Raw genomic sequence first — 7,601 nt, 5'->3', positions numbered from 1 at the left:
GAGTCCCAGAGGACTGTTTTTCTCAAACCCATTCTCTCTCATGTCTAGGGTGTAAACTGTCTCTAGTCAGGATCCAAAGACTAAAATCATAAAAGAACACATAAACAAAAACACTTTACCATTATTACCTTGTCCCTTTTTACAAGGTTTGCTCACCACTGGCCTAAATCTTTTTCTTTGCATGTGCTTTCAATTCCAGTGGTCTCCTGTATCCTGCTAACTGAGGCCTTTTCTGATCCATTTTCCCCCAATATGTTCCTGGGATGATCTCGTCAGGTACTCCTCTCTACACGATCTTGGTGGGACTTCCATTTGATGATGCCTGCATAGTCAGGATACTGAGAACCGGGTGCAGGCCTGCTAGATTTAAGAAGAAACACATAGACTCGAGTCACTCATGTTTCAAGAAAATGAATGCCAAAGCTTTTACTGGGTACACTGAATATATACCCAACCATTGAGTGGAAGCACAATGGAAAAACAGAAACTGAAACTAAAGCTGAGATTAAAAGATCTAGCGTTCAGGTGTTAGCTATCCCATATGGTGGACAGGAAGGCCAGGATGTTCCTTCAAGAGAACAAAGGCTTTCACATGCATCAGTGAGGCTCAGCAGGGGGCAAACACTGACAGAGTTCAGGAGGCTTCGACAGAATATTAAAACTTTAAAGGAAAAATATCAAGTAACACATAAAGATGGACCTATTAGAATTACATCCAACTTCTCATCAGAGACTCTAAAAGTCAGAAAGAAAACACACCCCACACACACACACACACACACACACACACACACACACACACACACACACACATACACACACCACACCACACACACACACAGAGAGATATAGATATATAGATATCTGGGGGAGAGGAGAGAGAGAGAGAGAGAGAGAGAGAGAGAGAGAGAGAGAGAGAGAGAGAGAGAGAGAGAGAGATAAATTAACAGCCATTGGTCATTAATATCTCTCAATATCAATGGACTCAATTCCCCAGTAAAAAGACACAGGGTAACAAAATGGATGTGAAAACAAAATCCATTATTCTGCTGCATACAATAAACACACATCAGCATCAAAGATAGATATTACTTCTTAGTAATATTGGAAAAAGATTTTCCAAGGGAATAGATACAAGAAGCAAGCTGTAATAGCCATTCTAGTACCTAATAAAATATATTTTGTGTAAATTTAATATATTTATTCCTATCCTCAACAAGCTTCCAAGTGAATGAGACTCAGACTATGATTTATTTATTTAGTTAGTTTTTGTGCAATTACTAAGGGATTCTCCTAATCTAGTTTTCTAATCCTAGACTGTTAATTTCCAGCTGGGCTCCCCAAATACTTGTTGCTTATGTCTCCCTGGGTTAATTCTGTTCCACCAGCCTGTGGAACAGTCATCAGCAATAGTTGTCTGGGTTTGGTGTCTGTATATGGAATGTATACCCAGGTGGGGCATTCTCTGGATGGCCTTTTCTTCAGTCTCTGCTCCACACTTTGTCCCCATATTTCCTTTACACAGATACAATTCTGGGTTAAAAATTTGGAGATGAGTGGCTGATCTTGCCTAACCACTGTATATGGTCTCTACAGGTTCTCCCTCCCCTTCATTGGGCATTTCAGCTATTTACTTATTTATTTATGGGACATCATGAAACTCAAACACTTCTGTATGCTTATGTACAGTGATCCCATATTAGAACATGTGTCCAGGGTCTTCCATAGCTATCTGCTTTAGTAACTTCTCTACTTTTTTGTACCAGGAGCCTCTGTTGCTTATATTCCTTTCCTTTTACAAGCTATAGGTTGGGTAATTCTCTCATTTTCCCAAGACTCCCCAAGCTGTACCCTGTGAGATGTCTAATATGCTAACTAGGGAAACTGTTTGTCTTTCAGTTTGTTAGAAGCTGAGGAACTTACAACAGAACTCAGGTTGGTAAAGTTGGAGGATTTCTCTTTGTATTTTCTGAACAGCAAAAGTCTTGATAACCCTGCCCCATTAGAAGGATGCAGATGTAGTTGTCAAGTACTAACAGATGCTATAGTGATGAGCAGTCAAAGATGGTTTTAATGGTTGTCTCATCTACTCACTTCAGGCTCAAGGGCTATTCTCATTCGATAAGGTCTGACGTCAGTCACTGAGTGTGGATGTACATCACTATATGAACTGAGCTTCCTGCCACCAGCAAATTTTGGCTTCTTAGGGTTTAGTCCTTTCTTCACAAAGGCCTCCCCAGGTCATCTCTCACTCTAGGACCATGACAGGTTAAACCCAGATTCCCAAATTAGCTCAAATTTCATATTAGAGGAAACTGGCTATTGCAATACAAGTCATACAACGTGACAAAACTTGATTATTCTTCACTACTGAACTGTCTCCCAGAGGAATTACTGTCATTTCTCACAAAATTTTTAATTGGTCATGAACCTGTTAAGGGCTATTGGCTTGGCCTGAGGGTAAGCCAGCTAGTCATTTCTCACTAATATTTCCTGGTTTGCCTTTCTGATGAGGATTCTGCCAGCCTCATCTCACTGGGGAGCTGTGCTCTGAAGCTGTATCTAGCTTGGTTTATATTGCAGGGGGCTGCCCATCTTTTTCCTCATACTATCAGGTTGCTCTTTCACTATTTTATGATTTATTGAAGATTTTTTCTGTCTCTTTGTGCTACAATCTTATATTTTCTCATTCTAACTCTTCTCCTTTACTGGGTCACAGAGATGCCTAGTCTCTCATTTTACCTTGAAATCTCTTTCTCATGGAACTAATACAAACTGTTTAAAGAATTAGTTACTCAGCTAATCAAACTGGTTATTTATCATCTACTTACCATCTATTAATTATCTTCTATTATCTACCTATGCATCTTAGTTAGAGCTCCTATTGCTACAATGAAACACCACAACCAAAAGCAAGGTGGGGAGGAAAGGGCTCATTCAGCTTCTGCTTGCACAGTGCTGTTCATTACCAAAGGAAGCCAGGACACAAACCTAAACAGAGCAGGAACCTGGAGGCAGTACCTGATGCAGAAGCCATGGAGGAGTGCTTCTTACTGGCCTGCTTCCCCTAGTTTGCTTTCTTATAGAACCCAGGATCACCCACTCAGAGATGGCACCACCCACTATGGACTGGGCCCTCCTATGTTAATTACTAATTGAGAAAATGTCCTACAGCTGAATCTCATGGGGGCGTTTCCTCAACTAAGGCTCCTTCCTCTCTAATGACTGTCAAGTTGGCACAAAACCCGTCAGTATAGCATCTCTGTTTCCAAATAATGAACATGGTGAGCATAAAATAAGGTGTGAACTGGATTGAAACAAAGCTTCCCACACTGAATTTGGGATTTTTCTCTGCCCAGAGTTATATTTGCATCTAACCTAAAACATATAATCCTTTCTGCTTTTCCTTCTATTATAATATTTTGTGATTCAAGAGGTTCTTTTGAACCATGAGTTATCAAATAGCTTCTTAGATTTGTTACCAAACAACTTACAACAAAAGAGAAAACATTGATTGACTATATTAACATTATATCCTTTGTACTTCCAAGTACATGGCAAAGAAAGAGAAAAGTCAGTACAAAACTATTTTATTTTGCAAATCATGTGTCTGCTAAGGAACTTGTATACAAAAATATAGCAATATAAATATAGAAAATATATTAAAAACTTACTACACACTTATAAAAATAAGCAAAAGATCTAACTAAAGTTTTTTTTAAAAAAACATACAAGTGGTCAATAAATGCATAAAAAGATTTAATGTTAGTCATTATTTCAGAAAAAAAAACATACAATACCAATAAGCTATGTTTCAAATAAAAGCTATAATGAAATACTACATTATATTCAATCATCAAGAAAAATTGCTTTAACAAAAAGGCATAATAACAAATGTTGACAATGTAACAAAACAGGAGCCCTAATGCACTGCTGGTGACAATGAAAAATAATGCAGCTGCTTTGAAAACAGTTTGGCAATTCCCCAAATGTTTAAATGAAAGTATAATATGAGTCACCAATTCCAATGCTAGTTACACACCCATGACAAATATGTCCATAAGACCAGCTGCACACTAGTGCTCATAGCAGCATTATTCACAATAGCCCCAAAGTGAAAAAAACCACAAATCTCTACAAACTGTTAAAAGATAAAAGTTAATTCATAATATTACACTGCCTAGATATACCACATTGGCAACAAAGAGAACTGAAATACTGCTTTACACTACGGAACAGAATTAAAAACAACATGCTAAATGAAAAATGCTGGCCACAAAATACTAAACGTTGATCATGATTATATGAAATCTTTAAAACAAAGAAGCTAGTAGAGAAAAGAGTGTTTGCCTAGGGGGTGAGAGAGATGAGGTGTCTAGAAAATGACAGATAAAAAGTGCAGGGTTTTGTTTGGGAGTATAAAAATGCTTTAAAATTGTGCTGAGGTTGACAGGTTTGTTAATATACGTAAAGTTATTGAACTATATAAAGGATGAAGTGTGTGGTATACAAATATATACCAGTAAAGTTATTACACACATGCACATATACACACAAGGAAAACAAATTGCACTGTATTCAAAATATTTCTTAGTAATGAATGCCATGATGCATTGCTTAGATGCAGCCGTTAAGGATTGGAGGATTTATTTTTGCAGCTGCTAAAGATGTTATCTATTGGTGGCTCCTGGCTAAGGCTCTTTCCAGAAATTGCCTTCAGTTAATGAAATTCTCTGAGGATACAACTCATCCTAACCAATGCCCACACTGAATCTCTGTTTATTGTGAGCTAGGAAAGACTTGTTTGTTCCCTGTGTCTTTAACCATTTGTGAATGGCCATTTTAGCTCTGGAACTCTCCAGGAGATTGTGTGCAAATGTATCATACTTTAACATTTTCCTCACTCTTTTGTAGGTGTTGTTTTTAACAGTTCTTCCAAATAAACCTTAATCCCACAGTCTGTTTCCCAGGGAACTAAACCTAAACATTCTGCATTGAATGAATGTGAGTGATTCTTACATCTTTATTGCAAGTGATGTTCAACAGCCACATAGCAGGTACTGAAACTATTAAATGAATTGAATTCTCCTTTGAGGACTGACTTGTTTTCTATGTGAAGAATGGTTTTATGCATGGGCAAAGCTTTCATTTGCTATTGCTACCCAAAGCACTTATTTCTAGAGCTCAGCCCTCTATCCTGTTTTATAATTTAGGCAAACAACTCTCCACAATTTCAGTTACCAAATAAATCTTTCTGCTGATTAATGTCAAATCCTCACCATGATGCTAGACGCTCCACTTGCCTATCCTGTGGACCCCTGATCAAGACTGAATGCTATTCAATGCTCTGCCTGTGGGTTGGCCAAGTCGATAGCATAAGAGCTGGGGTCAAAACATTCTATGTGGTTGGGGATTTAGCTCCGTGGTTAAAGCGCTTGCCTAGCAAGCGCAAGGCCCTGGGTTCGGTCCCCAGCTCCGAAAAAAAAAAAAATTCTATGTGGCTTCTTATATTCCAAAGACAGAATAGAATCAAAGTAAAAATAGAAAAATACTTGGAAGCTTGTGAGAAGAAAGTTGAGGGAAAAATTAAACAAAGACCTGCTTAATCAAGGAAAACTTTGCAACTCAGGACTCAGAGCTAAACACATTCTAATCAAAACTATTAGAAACAGTAGTTGAAAGCTGAAGATGTCTATGAAGTAGCCAGGGATCATTATCCCTAAAACTGAAATGAAATGAAAACGAGGAGTTGGTGGCTTGTAGGTATGGTTGAGGAGATGAGTTTTAATGTAGATATGAGGGAAAAAACAGCCAGAAGCACCTGATTGAGTCCAGAATGAACCAGGCCATGAGAGGAGAGTCAGAGGAAGAGAAGAAGAGAGGAAGAGAAAAGAGAGAGGGTAACCAAACCGAAAGAGGAGTCATGGATTAAGAGGTCAAGAGAGAGTCAGCCAGGAGCCAAGAAACAACACAGCTGGAATGACTTGGTTATACAGAGATCAGGCTGGGGCAGGAAAAGTGAAGCCCAGTTTCTAGCCTGAAGAAGTTTAGATTAGGAGGCTGCATGAGAGGTGCTGGGAGGAGCCACAGGTACCTTGAATGAGACTTGTCCTAGTTTCTTTGAGACCTGAAAACAACAGCAAATGAGATGTTAAAACAACAGCAAAGGAAAACAACAGTAAATGAGATGTTAATATAACCTCTGACTTAACAATCTAAAACAAAGTGCCACGTCTGATTTCAACAAGATCTCCTCAAATACCCATTTATCAATCACAGGTCTCACTCCTGTTCTGGTTATACATCTTGAAATCGTTAAGAAACTTTTGACTAGTCCACAGACATTGCCCCTCATATCTAAAAAAAAGAAAAAGAAAATTTCAGTATCTACATGGATCTCATTCTTTCTCCAAGTAGGTAGAATTTTGTTAAAATTATGCCTTGCTTTGGAGACTGACTCTCTCTCTCTCTCTGTGTGTGTGTGTGTGTGTGTGTGTGTGTGTGTGTGTGTGTGTGTGTGTGTGTGAATATATATGTATTTGCACATGCTATGGAGGCTAAAGCGTAGTCTCAGGTGTCATTATTTAGAAATGCTCATATTTTATTTCAGACAGAATGTCCCATGGGAAGCACTAGATTACAAGTGTAAACCATTGTATCCAGTCTTTTCACAGGGTTCTGGGAATTGAACTCAGAATCACATGTTTATATGACATTTAGTGACTAAGCCATATACCCAGAATTATACAACTTTTTTGTTTTAAATTCAGGAAGATAACTTTTAACTATGAACATCACTTAGCAAGCTCATAAGCTGATAAATTTATTTTTTGTGTGTTTGAATTATTTCCATTTATTCCTTTCTAAGTACAAAGGCTAAGTTTTTACTTTTATCCCCAAACATTTTTTTCTTTTTTTAATTTGATAGTTTATGTATTTACATCTCAAATATTATCCCCTTTCCCGGTTCCCACCTCTCTCATTCCCCCTCCCCCTGCTTCAATGAGGATGCTCCCCCTCCCTCTCACCCACTCCCACTTCAACACACTGGCATTCCCCTACATTGGGGAGAAGTGCCTTCACAGGACCAAGAGCTTCTCCTCCTATTAATGCCAGACAATGTCATCCTCTGCTACATATGCAGCTGGAGTTCTTCCCAATGTGTACTCCTTGGTTGGTGGTTTAGTCCCTGGGAGTGCTAGTGAGGTCTGATTGGTTGACATTGTTATTCTTCCTATGGGATTGCAAACTCCTTTAGCTCCTTCAGCTCCTTCAGTCCTTTCTCTAACTCCACCATTGGAGTCTCTGTGCTCAGTTTCATGTTTTTTTTTTCAAGCATCTTAATCTGTATCAGAAAGGCTCTGGCAGAATCTCTCAGGAGACATTCATATCAGATTCCTGTCAGCAAACACTTCTTGGCATCAGCAATAGTGACTGGGTTTGGTGGCTGCATATGGGATGGATCCCCAGGTGGAGCAGTCTCTGGATGGCCTCTCCTTCAGTCTCTGCTTTACTCATTGCCCTGTATTACCCCCCCACCATGAGGATTTTGTTCCCCCTTTTAAGAACTGATGCATCCACATTTTGGTCTTCCTTCTCGT

The sequence above is a fragment of the Rattus rattus genome, chromosome 17, assembly GCF_011064425.1.
Source record: "Rattus rattus isolate New Zealand chromosome 17, Rrattus_CSIRO_v1, whole genome shotgun sequence".
NCBI lineage: Eukaryota > Metazoa > Chordata > Mammalia > Rodentia > Muridae > Rattus > Rattus rattus.
Note: the sequence above shows the minus strand (reverse complement) of the source record.